Source organism: Doryrhamphus excisus, chromosome 9, assembly GCF_030265055.1.
Source record: "Doryrhamphus excisus isolate RoL2022-K1 chromosome 9, RoL_Dexc_1.0, whole genome shotgun sequence".
NCBI classification, from domain to species: Eukaryota; Metazoa; Chordata; class Actinopteri; order Syngnathiformes; family Syngnathidae; genus Doryrhamphus; species Doryrhamphus excisus.
Window position 1 is genome coordinate 15,729,625 of NC_080474.1, and position 17,006 is coordinate 15,746,630.

At 41.0% G+C, this 17,006-nt stretch overlaps 1 protein-coding gene across 2 annotated transcripts in view; it reads left to right on the forward strand.

Annotated features, from left to right (window-relative positions):
- The window catches only part of il1rapl1a (interleukin 1 receptor accessory protein-like 1a), a 250,090-nt gene that overhangs the window by 25,229 nt on the left and 207,855 nt on the right, over positions 1-17,006 (forward strand). The window contains exon 3 of one of the 2 annotated variants that reach the window (XM_058082066.1): positions 10,389-10,780. The exons of the other annotated variant lie outside the window; for it this stretch is intronic. The gene's annotated coding sequence lies outside the window, so the exon portion shown is untranslated. The remainder of the gene's footprint in view (positions 1-10,388; positions 10,781-17,006) is intronic. 2 annotated transcript variants of the gene reach the window in all.

Consider the following 17,006-nt stretch of genomic DNA (forward strand, 5'->3'; position numbering starts at 1 on the left):
GGAACAGCATATGGAATGAAGTTGAACATTAATAAAACAACGCTTGCATCGGATTTTATCGATACCCACAAACGCATCGCATCCATATCCAGTGAATGAGCAGATGCACTCGCATCGCGCGCATGCGCATTGATGTATCGATTAATATCGATTATTTTCCACACCCTTAATTCATACCTATGGACAATTTGGAGTCATCAATTAACCTAGCATGTTTTTGGAATGTGGGAGGAAACCGGAGTACCCGGAGAAAACCCACGCATGCACGGGGAGAACATGCAAACTCCACACAGAGATGGCCGAGGGTGGAATTGAACTTGGGTCTCCTAGCTGTAGGCCTGCGCGCTACCCACTCCTCCACCGTGCAGTCTAACTGTAGGATGTTAAGCCAAATCCCACAACTGGGACTGGGATGCATATGTGTGTAAGATTTGAGCCAGATTGGTTTGGAAAAACATGGCCATCATCAAGTAAAACGTGGAGAATCTCTGGGACTTAGCGGCTAAATGGCCATTAATTAGGGATATCTGTATTACAGGTGTCTTAGCATGTCTTCCAAAAACATTGAGGGCGTGTGCCATGAATGCCATTTACAGTCCTTGAAATCAGCATATCCAAAATTGAGTCTCATAAGACACATGGGAGAACTTTAATTCTAAAATTGGAAACCTTCAGTCAGTTTCCCTCACTAAAACCTCAGAACACAAACATGGATCCATGTTCCGAGATAACTTTTGTAATTTCATTACCTGTGGGATTCCAACACCTGACTGGTGTCTTTTCCCTCCCCACCTCCCTTCGTCCTTCCTCCGTCTTCATCTTTCCTTCTCTGCTTTTTACTGTATTTCTTCGGATAGATGGAGGGGGAGAAATGTTTATCCCAAGCCCAGTCCTCTTGATTAAAAGGAAGTGTATCAGCTGGGGGAAACGCAAGGAAGGCTCCCATGACACCTTGGGACGGCAGCTCCTGATTGGCCGCTTGATGTATAATTCAGGTTAGAAGGAAGACCTTTTTAATGAGCCTGGATAATGATGTTGACAAGCGTGTCGGCAAAGATGAAAAATGGTTGCGGATGCACACACTCGAGTACAAGTGATTTTAGATCGACAACACTTTAGGAAGACTGGGTAGGAATTTGATTTCCAACTTCCAAAATCCACTGCATAGTACCTACTTGAGTCTCCATTGGTCTGCTTGCAGGTAGTACCAGTACTTGGTTAGGGGGTGATATAAACCACTGCTGGTCGCTCATTTGTAACGCTGCATTACAGTCGTTACTCGCTCCATCACGGTGTCAATATATATATATATATATTTTTTAAGTGATCGCTTCTTTGTGGTTTACTATAGCCTAAAACATGTATATTTCAACAAATGGTACATATTCTTGGCCTAAATTATGCATTTTTAAGCATAAAAATGTCCTAAATTAACTAAATTACTAATACAGTTTAAGGCAGGGGTGGGCAAACTACAGCCCGGGGGCCACATCCGGCCTGCCAAGTGTGTAAATACGGGCCGCAAAGTATTTCATTGAAACTTAACATACAACCTGGCATCATGGATTGAGCCAACATTTAGGTAGCTTTTTTTTTTTTTTTTTTTTATCAATTTTGTTATTTGATGTGGTCTGCTGTTTACAAAGTGCTCCTGAAAAAAGAGACACAAGCACGTATTGCAGGTTGCATGACACTTTTACAAATACAATAATTCCAGGTAGACTGTAAAATGTAAAATATATAGTCTGGCCCCCCGTCAATTTTGTTAAATCAATGCGGCCTGCGAGTCAAACAGTTTGCCTACCCCTGGTTTAAGGCAATACAAGATGTTTGTGAACTATCTACAATGGCCACTAGGTGTCACTAGTAAAGGCACCAGATGATTGCCAACAACAGGTTTTTATTATTATTTTATAAGTATCTCACAACAGGTGCAATAATAACAAAATAGTGATCATTATCATTACAATATTAAACACAGACTGGAGCTAAAAGTGAACTGTGAACCTGCAACGTCACGCCCTTTCCACGCATTCAGAAGACATTCATTGAAACGCACACAAGCATGAGTGCAAGCATGACATGACTGCTGAATCTGGTCTCTGGTCTCTGGTCTGGACTGGACTATATGAGGAATTATTCCATTCCTGCAAAGTCCTCCAAATAAAAACACTTAATCTGGTCTGCCATGGTCGTCTTCTTATCGTGGTCCCACATTGCTTGGGTCTTGGGGTACATTTTGATGTGATTTGTCTTGGTCTTCTTAAAGTAGTCTCACATTGCTTGGATCTTGATCAGCCTTAGTGTCAGATCTTGATTCTTCATCAGATTGTTTGGGCCATGGTCTTCATTTGGTCTTGGTGTTGACTCTGCCTCACTTTACTTGGATCTTGGTCTTTGTTTGCGTTGGTGTTGTTGGAGTCTTGATGCCTCCTGGTGGATTTGCTAGCTTCACTCTTCAAAGTTTGTACTACATCTCCTTTAATACAGTTTCTGAACAATGCTTCCTCAAAGCACTGATGTCAGAATACTCACTGTACGCCACCCTCTTTTTCTCGCATACTTTTTCTACCTGTACAACCGCTGTCTGTTTGGAAGTAGTTTGTTGTTGAGCTGCAGCAAGAGAGAGAGAGAGAGAGAGAGAGAGAGAATCTAGATCCCTGCTGAAATATTTAGCAGCGCTCAGCATGGAGGACGGTTGGGAAAAAAGACACCACACTCCAATATTTTTCCAGTTTGTAGTTGTAAATTTGCATCTTCGATCTTAGGAGTGGATACTGGATGGGGTCTCTAAAGCACATTATCCATGTACTCTTGTACTTGATGCATCTTTGTTTCATAGTTACTGAAACTTTTTTCGGCTGCACAGTGGTTGAGTGGTTAGCGTGTGTGGAGTTTGCATGTTCTCCCCAAGCATGTGTTAGTACTCCGGTTTCCTCCCACATTCCAAAAATACGCTAGGTTAATTAGCGACTCCAAATTGTCCATAGGTATGAATGTGAGTGTGAATGGTTGTTTGTCTATATGTGCCCTGTGATTGGCTGGCCACCAGTCCAGGGTGTACAGTTGTTATACTCATCAATTTACAGCAGCTATACAAGCTGTATACTGACCACTCTAAAGTTTGCCTTCTTGAGATGATGTTACTGCTACTACTATGCTCAGATGGTTCAATTTTCTACTAAATTTACCATTCCTGAGAGGCTCTGATCCCCCCCCCCCTCCCTCTTTTCCTTCTCTACACTCCGTCGGATCTTCAAAACGAATCTTGGCTCGGCCTCAAATCTGGCTTTAATGCCAGCATCGCTCGACAAAATGGCAGGCTAATTTGTAAAGACGTGGTAGAACGACGGCAAGGATGAGGGGAGCTTTGCACTCGGTGTCGGAGGAGATGATGACAAGATCCAGAGGGCCAAGTTGGAGCAGATGCCTCAGTTCAGTTAGCTTTATTTCGGTCATTAAATTCAAACTCAAACCGTACAATACAAAGCCACTTTTACTTATGGACATTGGCTGGTAGGATTTAGGCAGCAGTGAATCTTACAGTATGTCTATCCGTCTTACATTTTTCTTTTGTTATTAATAATCAACACATTTTGTATGCTTATATCACGCAAATACAAAAGACAGTATTGTCATATTGTTCTTTTATTTGTTTCTTTCAGCTTTTTCCCCACAGTGAATCTTTTTGATCCGCATATTGATTTTCGGCTTGAGCCCTTTATATTCCGGATGCCCTTCCTGACGAATACCGATGGTGCTTACTAGTGGAGATTCGAACCTGAGGCGTCCCCTACAAAGACCAGAACGCTTTGTTTTTAATAATTGTAATTGTTATCTTAATTATTATGACTGTTATGTTAACTGTTGATCCAACATCTTTTGGATCTCTGCTTGTTGGAATGTTACTGGCCCAGATTAGCGTTTGGTGGGGGGGGGGGGGGGGGGTGGGGGGGATCATTTCAGCAATTACGGAAAGGTCACAACCCACTGTCGTGGCAACTGTTTGGAAACTCCTTGGCAACGGTGCACCTGACTGTGCCGCAAAGCCATAATTAGTTGGCGAGCAGTTAATGGCCTGCGTGGCGTGGCATGGCGGCGGTGTGGCAAAGAAATACTGTAGTATTATGGAAAGGGATATGATTCTAAACACATTAATCAGTCATAAATTGGCATTAAACAACAGGGTATATAAATATTACTATTTAATAGAATACAGGAAACCATCATGATAAAAATAAAAAATAAAAAATAAATTAAACTTAAATATAGTTATGAATCATGCCCTGTGATTGGCTGGCGACCAGTCCAGGGTATACCCTGCCTCTCGCCCGAAGACAGCTGGGATAGGCTCCAGCACCCCCACGACCCTTGTGAGGAAAAGTGGTAGAAAATGAATGAATGAATGAATGAATGAATAGTTATGAATCAGCCATTCGATTCATTGTGAAAATACATCATTTATATAAATCAGTTGAAATAAATAATTATTAAAATGATAACTACTATATCATAATAATTATATACTCCGGTTTCCTCCCACATTCCAAAAGCATGCTAGGTTAATTGGCGACTCCAAATTGTCCAGAGGTATGAATGTGAGTGTGAATGGTTGTTTGTCTATATGTGCCCTGTGATTGGCTGGCCACCAGTCCAGGGTGTACCCCGCCTCTCGCTCAAAGACAGCTGGGATAGGCTCCAGCACCCCCGCGACCCTCGTGAGGATAAGCGGTAGAAAATGAATGAATAATAATTATATATCATGATAAATGGTATATATTCAATGAATTAATGGACAGTTTGTACAGTTTGTTACATTCATGAACTGGCTATTAACACAAAAATAAGCAGCATGTACTCAACTGCGTTTAAAAAGTGAATGCAGCGCTCTCGACTGTCTGTCGTAGTTTAAAGCCAGCCGTCAGATTTCAAGATATGAGCTGTGAAAGCGCCTGTCTTTTGCATCATTTGACCAAAAATAATTGCACCCCATGTGGTGTCATCATGGAGCGCAGATAAACTTAGATCAAAACGCCTTCAAGAAGAAAGGAAGAATAGACCGGAGACTTTCTTGTCGGCATTAATTTGTCAGCTTGTGTTTTTTATTTGGTGCTATCTACCGCCACATGAAATCCCAATGTTCTCTTTTTTTTTTTGTTAATTGTGTTTTTTGATTGTATCATCACGTCTATTTCTGTCCATGTGTGAAAAGTGGGACATGATAGTAACTCCAGCTTTTTAAAGCAAAGCTGCATTGAGTTCTCACAATAGGGCCCCGCTGGCAAAACGGGGAGTCATTTGTTACTGGCCCCGGAAAAGAAAAGATACTTAGTTCACCGTTTGTTGTGGTTCGCTGATTCATCCGGTTCATCCGATGTTCACACTGGTATTTTTGTCATGGGACATAAGGAAGAGTGAACATGTTTTAATTACCTAAAACCAAGGGCACATATAGACAAACAACCATTCACACTCACATTCATACCTATGGACAATTTGGAGTCGCCAATTAATCTAGCATGTTTTTGGAATGTGGGAGGAAACTGGAGTACCCGGAGAAAACCCACGCATGCACGCGGAGAACATGCAAACTCCACACAGAGATGGCCGAGGGTGGAATCGAACTCCTGGGGTCTCCTAGCAGTGAGGCCTGCGTGCTAACCACTAACATTGCCTGCATGACCTACTTGTCCATAGGTATGAATGTGAGTGTGAATGGTTGTTTGTCTATATGTGCCCTGTGATTGGCTGGCGACCAGTCCAGGGTGTACCCCGCCTTCTGCCAGAAGTCAGCTGGGATAGGCTCCAGCATGCCCGTGACCCTCACAAGGATAAGCAGTACAGAAAATGGTGTTTTTTATGTGTAGTTAAGGAAAGACTATATATATACAGAAATCAGTTAGTTAGCCAGATGATACTCGAGATTGGGTCTATAACTCAAAACAATATTTGAACATTATTTTTAGGAAAAGCACAATGAAAAAAAAATATATGACTGGCCAAACAGGCTATTTTATTTAACTGCGTCACAAAATAATGCAGGCACATTTTGAAAAGTCGCACAAATTATTGTATAAACATGATTGTCAACAATATTTTGAGACGATATGTATATTTATATATATAGTATAGTAGTATATAGTGATTAAAGAGAGACACTCGACTGTCTGAGAATATTTCAGTGATGCTCTTTCCACTGGAAAAGACCACCTATGAGGAAATACAGTCTTGTAAAAACAAAAAAAAATAATAATAAAATAATGTGATTTATTTGTTTTTCTAAGACAACGACTTCCACAGCGTTGCTCACAAATGGCTGAAAATATGTCAAACCCGCCTTATTGTGTTGCCATTGTGTTAATTTTCGGACAAATACACCACATTGTGACGGAAGGAAGTGACACGAATGTCTGTAAAAATTTCAGCAAGGTTGGTTGACAAACATGGCTGTCATCAAGCAAAGGGTCCTTGTAGCGTCCTTATTTTCTTTTGCGATTGTAGCGCGCACCATTTCACGCCGTTCCAATATTTGTAGCATTGCCTCCAGTTTGGATCAAATTGAGCATACTGGTTTGTTCGAGTTGATGGCTTTATGTTCTTGACTGTGCAGTATCTGGTCCCATGACAAATGTAGCAGTTTTTGACCACAGAATCAAACCACAAGTGTGAACGCACCTGAATGTGACGGGCGAGAGCTGATCCTGAGATCTCGCCTCGAGAGTTTTGCGTATTGAATTTACAGCCACTGATTTTTGTGAAGAGGTGGATTTTATGTCATTGCTATATTTTGTTGCCTGACATGCAACTTTCAGGAGCCTACTCTCACTCGAAAAGGAAACAAGTGTGGAGGCAGATGCATCTGACGCCTTTCCTGAGCCCTGGGCTGAAGTGCTTACACAAGAACATCTCTCCATGTACACACACTCACACACTCACACACACACACACACACACACACACACACTCACTGCTGTGCTGTCGGTGAGCATTGATGCGCAACAATGTGAGAATCCCACACTTCATGTTCAACTCCATTAACATTGCAGGTCTTAATGGCCAATTACCATTTAGTGCCTATATCCAATTGTTACTACGCAGAGGAAGTCTGTATTTGTTTGTCAATTATTAACAGCATTACAAAAAAACTACAACATCACTGATTCCCATGAACTTTGTGGTAACATTCAATTTTGGTGCATAAAGGGAAGAAAAATGGATAGAAAGTTATTTTTGTTGCCTTGTGGAGCTGCTTGCAGCAAGGTCACAAATCATTCATAATTCATAATCATGAACTTTATGAGTTTTATGAAGGCAATGAATACTTTTAAGTTCAGTGTACGGCCAATTGTCTGCTCCTCTGGACAGTTATTAATGGTAGCTACTGCTTTGAATGACTATTACCAATAATAACCAGAACATCTCAAAATGGAAAAAAAAATCTAATCGTCAAATATGTTAACCTGTTAACCTATTATATTGAAGAATTTAGAAATGTAATTAATCACCAATACATTAATTTCAAGATCAATATAAATTCCAAATTTACCATTTAGTCACGTTATTTAATGGTATTATAAGCATTTAATCATCGTTAGATAAACTGTCAGAGTTGCCCCTAAAAGGACCTTTTTCCTTGATGGCCGCCATGTTTGTCAACCAATCTTGCTGAAATTTTACAGACATGTACCTGTCAGTTTCTCAAAGGTGTGAGTTAGTGGTTATTGGAATAAATATCCTAAAGTTACACAAGGTGTTTTTGTCGAGTACATTGAGCTGTGTGAGAAATTTCAAGTCAGTAGGACTTACAGTGTTTAATAATAGCATCAAAATGTGGTTTATTTTGTCATAAAATTAATAGAACATGCAACACAATGGAGCCTATCCCAGCAGTCTTCGGGCGAGAGGCGGGGCACACCCTGGACTGGTCGCCAGCCAATCACAGGGCACATATAGACAAACAACCATTCACACTCACATTCATACCTATGGACAATTTGGAGTCGCCAATTAACCTAGCATGTTTTTGGAATGTGAAAACCCACGCATGCACGGGGAGAACATGCATCCACACAGAGATGACCAAGGGTGGAATTGAACCTTGGTCTCCTAGCTGTGAGGTCTGCGCACTAACCACTCGATCGCCGTGCAGCACTACGGGAGTAATTGGTTTACAAAAACAAATATATAAATTTAATTTTTAAATTTTTTTTTATCACGCTTCTGAGTGGGAACAGCATTACTGAAATATTCTCAGTCAAGTTGCTCTCATTAACATCACACCCTGTCGCTCTGCACCTGTTCATCATTATCATACTTGTTAGAGACACGACTGCAGATTCTGTAAATCAGTGACCACCAACCTTTTGGCGCCTGAGATTCTTGGCCGTATACCAAGACAAGATCTACTGACTCATTTAAAGGAATAAAAGTATATCTGAGAAGCTTATGAGCATGTTTCCTTTTGGTTAACTACATTTAGTTTTGCTCACTTTACTTCAAATACATTTGGAATGAACAGAACATATGACATTACAATTTTTCTGGATTCTGTACCACAAAAACCCACACCTTTTCATCATTACCAGAAACACATACATTTCCTATAACCATAAACAAAATTGGCCTGATTCCAGACTTTTCAACTCTCAACATTCTTTCTCAAAAGCTTCCAAAAAAGACCATATAAATCACGCATTGCATAAGTTGATTCAGCAAAAAAACATGCTCTCACTATAATTAACTCAAAGACTTTTACCCAGGTGAACAAATTCTTCACACACCAATCATAATTGTGTCAATAAATAGTGTCTAGAGTCTAGCTCATGTGCATTGGAACTACGGATCACGACCATGCACAGGTTTCTCACAGATATTTGTGCTGAATATGGCAACACTGTGTTGAATGTATTGTATTGTGTTGAATGAATCCCTCCGGTTTGTAACAAACACGGGTAGACTGTGTTTTCCCAATTTGTATGTATTATCCATCCATCCATCCATCCGTGTTCTAAATCGCTTATAAAATGTTATAAAGTCATGTCTAAAGCTATGAGACTGAGTAAGAGCTCAGTCTGTCACAATAAAGAACTTTATCGATCGATAATTGTGCTGAAAATTATCGTCTATTCAATATTATCGCAACATTTTTTTTGACAATTTTTTTCATTCATTTTAATTGTTTGATAAATTGTTATCGTGTCAGGCCTAGTGAAAGCCATTATGCACAAATTGGGAAAATACTAAGTTTTTGGAAGGAGTGTGTGCCATTACATCTGGTGTAAAAGTGATGCCACATTTCAGAAAAATAACATCATACCAACAGTAAAATATGGTGGTAGTAGTGTGATGGTCTGTGACTTTTTTTTTTTGCTGTTTCAGGACCTGGAAGACTTTCTGTGATAAATGGAACCATGACCCAAAAAAAGTAGAATGTCCGACCATCGGTTGGTGACCTGAAGATAAAACAAACTTGGTTTCTACAGTAGTACAATGATCCAAAACACACCAGCAACTGTTAGGTGTGAGTTTTTAGATTTCCGGAAATGGTGACTGTGTCAAAGCAATTGAGAAAAACTGTCAGACCAAAAGGCACTTTGCTCAGCTACATTTGGCAGGAGATTGCAGAAAACTTAATATTGTTGATGTGTAAGTGAGGGCATGATGTCAGCAAACAGAGGGTGGTCTTCCTGTGGCGGTTCCAGTCGCCTACTTGAGCCATCATGTTGACTGGCCTCACCTCCTCCATTGCCATCTGGACACAGTGGCTCATCACTCTTGCTGTATGTTTGTGTTGGGAGGTTGTGTTTTATTGGTTGTTAGTCAGGAGGCTTAACACATAAAAACTACTATACTTGTATCTTTGGAGAAATGCTGAAGAATGACTAAAGCATTCCATGTTAGATTACATATTGCTTCTTTATATTAATAACAACATTCATATACAGATAGGATTGTGTGGTGACATTGGTTAAGAGATATGTGAACTATTCGTGGATGGATGATGCCTGATACTATACGTTGATGGAATGGGTGGATGGTGAAATGCATATAGGGATAGATAACTTCAGAGAAGTGGATGGATACAGGAGTGTACATTATTTATATTTTTACATTATAATTAATGTACATGGAGATGTAATATGACATGATGCTTTGTATTGTGTTGCTACGGCGGGCACTAGGACCAAGCGGAAACAGATGGTCGCATTGCAACTATAGAGCCAAGCTGAGGAGGAACAACCCCCCCCCCCCCCCCCCCACCCACCTCCCATCCTCTCTCTCTGGCTCTCTCTCTCTCTCTCTCTCTAGCACTGTCTCTCCTCCCTCCCCCTTATTGGATGTGACCATTTTTCTGCGTGCATTCATTTGCCACCTTCTCCCCTCCGCAGCGTGGCAGGCAGGACGAGGAGCACCGAGCAGCAAGCCCGGAAAGAGGATTTGACACTGGGCATCCTTTGCCTCCAAAAGTACCTTGGAGGAAAAGAAGGAGGCGAAAGAGGAGGAGGAGGAAGGTGGTGACTGTTGGGAACCTTACCCCCCACCTATCTCCTTCTTCTTGTTTTTTTTTTTTTTTTTTTTTACTGTAACATATATCAGCAAGAAAAAAAGTCATTTTTTAATATTTGGATTAAAGCTCTTTTTGGGGGGGCTGAATGGGTGCTTCTTACGGATCATTCCATCAGTTGGAGTTGTCATGTCCAAAGAAGAAGACACTGACTGACTGACGACTCTGGAGCATTTTTCATTTATTTTATTATTTTTTTTTGGAATCCAGTTGAAGGTAGGCCAGTTTTCACCCCCCACCAACCCACCCCATCACCCAGCCCCCCCCATTCCTCCTCCTTTTAAAGTTTGCAGATTTAAATGTGCCGATCGCTCAATGTGCAAGTCATGTAAAAATGTTGTCTATTTTCCTGTTTGTCAGTTTTGGAATGTGGCTCTTATTTGTTGCATCGGAGAACGCCATCTGCAGTGCAGACTCACGCACACGCACATACACACACACACACACACACACACACACACACTTAATAGAGGTATAGGCAGCTGTCCTTTTAAGACCATAAAGCTCTCAATTATCAAAGGTGCCTGAAATACTGATGTTGTCCTTGTCCGTTTTCAAACAATTGAATTTTTGTGAGTGGGGGGGTTAATTGATTGAATTGATTGTACCAGCAACTATACTAGACCCCAAACTTGCACCTGAAGGCTTCTTCACACTGTACAATACTTGTCTCACATCTAAGTGGCTGGCGGAATGCAATCTGTAGGAATGATGCAGCAGTGGTGAGTGAGTGTGCATGCATGAGGGGGTGGTCTAGATGCCCACTGGTGGTCTTCTGGGAATCTGTCAGATGTGTTTAGTTTGCTCGCGAGAAGGGTGTTTTTCTGTGTGTTGGTGGTCACTCACTATTTAGTCATAACTATATTAGTAGAACGTATGTGTCCTTAAGTTGTCCAAAAAGGGAGACCCAAGGGTAAGTGATAGTAGTAATATGAGTACATTGTAGAAAACAGCAAGTACACAGGCAACAAGTACACAAGTACAGTTGCACCAACAGTAGTAGTAGTAGTAGTAGTCGTGGTGGTAGTCACTCTTTCTGCATCTGCCAAATATAAGTTAAAAGTCTAGTCAACCTAAAGCATCACAGAGGGAGGTTGAGGGGGACGCAAATACTTTACATACTTGTAAAATTTAGCAATGGTTGCTGCTTTTGCACTGGCTGAATACAAGCAGAAAATATGGTGGCTCAAAAGTGTCAAAAATGGAAATTCACAGGTCAGGAGGTGTAAATACTTGACTAATCCATCCATCCATTTTCTTCTTCTTATCCGGGTCTGAGTCATTGGGGCCGTAGTCTCAGACCAGACCGGGATGTCCAGCCTTCCCACCTTTTTCAGTCCTCCACTGTGAGGACACCAAGGCGTCCCCAGGCCAGCTGTAAAACATAATCCCTTCACTGAGCCGAACCAGGGGAGGTGTCCGGGAGGCATCCGGATTAGATGCCTCAACTGGCTCCTCTCAGGATGAACTTTGGTGGTATTTGTAATTGCAGGGGAGTAAAAGCGGAAAGTGCAAAAATACCAAAAATGACATCCACAGGTGCCAAAGTACTAAGATCTATAGGTTGGGTATGATTTAGTGAGTCGTCATAATAGTTGCTTATCATCAAATATAATAACCGTTCTGGGTAAAAATGTGCAAATAATTCACATGCATGAGATTGGATTCTTGATGGAGGTTGTTGTAGTTGTACTACTGGTAGTACTCCTGCATTGGTTCAATACCATCAGAAAGTATGGTGATCCGAAAGGGTCACCAAGTTAAATCTTCTATTCTTCTTCTTCTATTAGTCAAACAAGGCATACATTTGGAAAGTAGTACTAGTCGTACTTGTATGGCACTTCATCTGCATTTTTGCTCAATGCATGCAGAAAATATAGTGGCACTAAACGAAAAAAGGAGACCCTCGTTTGGGAGCCTCAAATACTTGACTCACCTACAACCTATCGGAAGTAATATTTGAAGTAGTCACTAGTGGTCTACATATGCCGAATACAAGCCAAAAGTACGAAAGTAGTTATTCTAATGGTCACTGTTTACACATTGGTTGAATACAAGTAAAAAGTAATCTAATATAATCAAATAAATCACTAAAAATGTGTTTGTACTACTTTCGGAAGTGTTCCGCTTGATTGACTGACCGTTTCGAGATGACACAGGGTATCATCTAAACCAATCAGAAAACATTACGTAATACGTACAGCTCATACGTTGGCAATGATAAACCAATCAGAGAACATGACGTAGTGCGTACAGTACGTACGTTTAATGTCCGCCGCGCTTATCTCTCCACTGCTGTGAAAAACCAAGTAAAGCAAATGAATTCGGAGCTTGCCATCATTCCGGGAGTTAGTTGTGTGAGTTCAGGAAAATAAGGTTCGCTCCTGCATCGACACTCAGACTCCCGTTCTTCGGCGCTTCAACCGTATATTTTAGATATGCGCTTTATAATACGGTGTACTGAATGAATGAATTAGTTACAGAAATACAGCGCCTTCAAATGATGTGTTTTACCGGATCAGATGGGAATAGCGGGAATTTATTCAATGACATTGTGGAAAGTTCTGGGTAGTTAGTTTTTATTTGAAACCAATAAGATCTCCCTGCACACAACAAACACACATGTGGTTTGGCTCATTAGCATGGAAACTACAACACAGACAACATGTTTGCATGCTACTACTTTAACCAGACCCATAGCGGGATTACAGTCTTGCAAGATTTGTGGATGTTTTGCGTATTTGACCTCCATGTTTTTGTGTGACTAGAGCCGTTTTCATTGATTTAGACATTCCATTTTTTTTTTTTACACCTTATCCTGTTTAGGTTAATGGTTGGTTGGGACACCACAGTCTGGTGTCCTAGCCCTGCTTAACTGATAAGGTTGGGTTTTCTTGCTGGACAGATGCCACTTCTTGGTGCCCTTGAGCGAATTTGCTGCAACACAGTGTATACAGCCCTTTCACTCTGTATTTATGTGTTTATATACACCATAGGTAATAGGTAATCCTATATGAATGGAACATGTAAACACAGTGTACATTGAATTTCCCCTCAGGGAGAACAATTACAGGTTGTTTTTGCTCCTCTTTTTCATCATGTGGATACTATAAGACAAGCATCAAATAGATGTTTTTGTCCTCCGGTTGTTTTGTTCCATGATAGTGTTCTTCTTCTGTATGATGTTTTTATCATAGACAAACTAATGCATATAATACAGCTGATACATTAGAAATTATGTAATTGCTCCAATTTGCACCTTGATTCAGTCAACTGTCACATGTCCTATAGATACTAGTATGTGTACTACAAAAGCCAACAACCAGCATAAACAGCTGTTGCTGTAGGCAACCTCCTGACATAGGTGACAGTAGCTGCTTTTGAAGTGTCATGAGCAGTCAGCACCCAGCAGCTTTATTTACCTCTGCATACACTACACTATATGCGCTGTTGGTGTTGTTTACAATGAACTGAGCAGTTTGCTCCTTACGGCTACTGCAACATTGGTTCTGTTGCTGCTGTGTTGTGCAGTTTAGGTCATTTCAACAGCTGAAAGAAAGTAGAAAAAACGACAGCATAGCTATAATTACAGTCTAAATGAAAAGACAAGCTGTACAAATGCTGGTTGATTGCAATTTTTTTAGCATTAATTAATCATTGATTAATGACATTGAGTCATTTTTGAACTATTTGACTTCAAAAGTTCCACTACATGAGGGAACTGTTATGACATGCTGTGATTAAATGGCAATATAGTTGTCGTTCTTTGTTTTTTCATCTTGCTAGCATGCTATTTCTCAGAAGAATATCCACTTGTTAGCAAGCGTCAACGCCAACGAATCAAATATGTAATTTCGTGGTGAATTCTGGTGGTTATACACTCACTGGTCTGTCAGATAGCAAGTGGGACGTGGGGAATTAGTGGAACTATCCGTGGTGCTGAAACAGATAGTTCCTTTGTTCCATTGTACTTGTCAAATATGTCCACCGGCCCTTGACATATTAACGCTTTATGTTATAATATTTATTTAATAACCATCGCTGTTAAGTTTTATTGCAGTGTTGACATTTTGGCCACTCAAAGACCGACTGTGTTATCTTTTTAATATTGCACAACAATGACAGCCCCTTCCACCGGCATCAGCATGTGCATTATGCTAATATGATAAGCTTCATACATATTTTATACAAGCCATCTTAATTATGACATCAATTCCCAGTCCAGCCCCCTTCTTGCTCACGCTCCTATGCCCCCCTGTGCTTCACTCAGCTGCACAAGTTGTGTGTGTGTGTGTGTGTGTGTTTGCGTGGCACTAAATGGCATCATTGTGTGTACAAAAGAGTGTTGGAATGCATTAGCTGGCCTTCACGGAGGGGACTTCTGCCTTTTTTTTTGCATATCCATGTTTGACACATTAGCTACAGATATAATTTTCTTTTTTGTGGTGTTGGAATGTGATGGAAGACATGAGAACATACATGCAATGCTTTTGACACATGGTCAGTGACTTATGGAACATTTGTTGTCCCACCCTTGCACCTTCAAAGACATTATGCTTGATGGCGGACATGTTTTTAAGACCAACCTTGCTCAATGTTTTTCCACACATGTGCTTGTCAGTCCCTTAAAGATGTGGACCGAATTTTATGATGACTCTGCTGAGCTGTATGAGAAAATTCAAGTCAAGCCAACCTAAGGGGTTCAATTACAACACCACCCTTTTGTGTCCAGAAAATGAGGATATATCTTTGTAAAATGTGATCGTTTGTGTTGTACCTAATGTTGTGACCAATGAATGTATGCGAATGGCCAAGCTTAAGGCTTTCCCTCGCTTGAGTTCAGTGTAGCCCCCTCCTCTCGTGTTGATTGAATTAGACCGCACCATCAACCCACTGCTTTTTTCTTGAGCACTTTAAGGCCTTCCTGTGGTGAAGTGTATCGATGAGCAGGTGGACGGGGGAGCGTAAGCGGTTTTGTTGCCGTGGGCAGACAGCCGGTGGTGATGGTGGTGGTTTAGGAAATGGGGGGAACACGCTCGAGGAGAGTCCCGCTGATCACACGGCAGATTGGGAGCCCTCGGAGCTAACGTCTGTCGCGTCCCATCTCGGGAGGGTGGTTTTGGGAGGGAAGGGGCGGAGCCACAGTATTAACCTAGATCGACAGAATGGAGTGAAGATGCACTCTAAAAGTGTTTACTTTGATGTATGATTTTTTTTTATTATAGTCAACAGTTAGATGCATACAAATGAGCTATTGTCAGGTATAATTAACACTTTGTGTTTGGGGTGCTCACAAAAACACGTGATCCATCCATTTTCTGTACCACTTATCCTCACGAGGGTCGTAGGCATGCTGGAGCCTATCCCAGCTGTCTTTGGGCAAGAGGCGGGGTACACCCTGGTCTGGTCGCCAGCCAATCATAGGGCACATATAGACAAACAACCATTCACACTCACATTCATACCTATGGACAATTTGGATTCGCCAATTAACCTAGCATGTTTTTGGAATGTGGGAGGAAATCGGAGTATGTGGCGACAACTGTCGTTCAAAGCTCATCACAAAAAAACTATCAGCACTACATGTGTGCTGTGTCATGTGGGGTTGCCCTCAAGCGACACACATGTATTGCTGTGAGAATTAAAACCTTCAGTTTGACAGTTCGCGTGTTTGATCGCTCTCTTATCAAACCTATTACCATTTGACTTATCTTGCATCTTTTACACGCTTGTCTAGCTGTCACTAGCAGCAGCTAACTAGCACATTAGCTAGAGTTATCCACTTCGCTTCTTGTCGTCAGAATAGAAATGTGACTGTTTCCCACAGTGACAGTTTGTTTTTAAAACAAACAAGTTTTTGTCCAACGTGGATATCACATTCATGGCGTAGGTACTCAAATTTTCAAGTGTCATTGAACAGTTTTTTTCTCTCTTGTCATTATACTAATTATGTCTTGTCCTCAAACACTATTTGTGGGTCTTTGTTTAATGGAAATAAATGCTGATACTATATCGGCTGCCTTTGAATATCTGACCAAAGGGTCAAATAATATTTGTATACCCATCCAGCCCGAGTAACGCACGCAACCACATGAGCATGCTAAACATAGCTAACCCTCCAAGCTTCCTTTCACGCGCTGAGGTTCCACCAACCTTCGCCGGTGCTTATTACCGTTTCAACCTATTAAGTTCGGGAAGGGGTGGCTTAGTATTTGTAGTGAGAGCGGTCCGCCGAATAAATACTTCCCCACATGAACGTTCCTTATTTTCACGTTGACAGCATTGCATTTCATCCATCTTATGTATGAAAGTCCATCACAGCGTGCAACTCTGCTTGTTTATGTTTGGCATTTTTAACATTAATTGCCCTATATGTTTTTTTCATTTTCTGTTACCCATAAAAATATCTCTATAACATTTTAAAAAATACAACTTGATTTGT